The sequence below is a fragment of the Penaeus monodon genome, chromosome 27 (assembly GCF_015228065.2).
Source record: "Penaeus monodon isolate SGIC_2016 chromosome 27, NSTDA_Pmon_1, whole genome shotgun sequence".
Classification (NCBI taxonomy): Eukaryota; Metazoa; Arthropoda; class Malacostraca; order Decapoda; family Penaeidae; genus Penaeus; species Penaeus monodon.
The window spans coordinates 35,445,026-35,445,926 of record NC_051412.1 but is presented as its reverse complement, the minus strand read 5'-3'; the positions used below and the strand labels follow the sequence as shown (position 1 = coordinate 35,445,926).

The 901-nt window shown below is 52.1% G+C and overlaps 1 protein-coding gene across 2 annotated transcripts in view; it reads left to right on the top strand.

The window, feature by feature from the left end:
* Nucleotides 1-901, top strand: part of LOC119590810 (hormone receptor 4-like) — a 115,290-nt gene that overhangs the window by 5,875 nt on the left and 108,514 nt on the right. The gene's annotated exons all lie outside the window — the stretch shown is intronic.

Below are 901 nucleotides of genomic sequence, written 5' to 3'. Positions count from 1 at the left end.
CGGGGGAATACAATCTGCATTCAGCCTCCGAGAAGAGATGCAAGGCGGCCGTTCCGCGCTGAATTAGGCATGCCTGCGACAAGGGCGAGGGGGGGGAGGGCGGCAACGTGTCCCACAGCAGGATTAGGTCGCTTGAAATCCCGGAAACAATATCGATTACTCTCCTGTGGTTAAGACCAGCTGTACATATTGAACGCACGCCGTGAAGGTCGATGAAAGATGTATGACACTCGTGCGATAAGATTGAAAATCCCATAGGTAATGAGAGCAAGCTCGATTTTAATGCGTTTCGAGCATCGTTACATTTTGTAGGTGAAGCGCGCTCAGCCGTCGGCCTTGACTGGAGAATCGATGATACAATGTGTATTTCGTCATTATATAGTTGAACATTAGTAGTGGGGGGTTCTCTGTGACAGTTGGGCGTGCTGCGCTTGTCTTTTGATGTGCTATGTTGCTGGTAGTGTTATTTTTTTCGATGCTATCACGATGATGGCACGAGCCGCGCGTTGCTCTTCCCTGGCCATTCGCGGATTTCCCGGTGCTTCGAAATCGCCGCGAGCTGAGAAGATAATCCTCGTCGCTGATTACCGGAAGATATTTTCCACGGAGCGACCTGCGTCATCTCCTCCTGTGAAGTATCGGGAATGGTGGGAATCGCTTGTGTTCACTCGGCTTGATTAATCATTAGATGTTTGTTTCTGGCGCCGATCGTGCAAGCGGCGAGACTGGGCGTGATGGCTTCATTATACGAAAGGTAGGAACGGCGTCGCGAATTCCGGGTTCTCGAGAGGAGGAGCCGGGGAGTGAGGAATGGCCCCGCGGTGGAGGCTGTTTCGCGCAGGACTAAGGGTGGCATATGATAACGGAGTGTTGGCGCGATTGCTGTATTGCACCCGGAAAA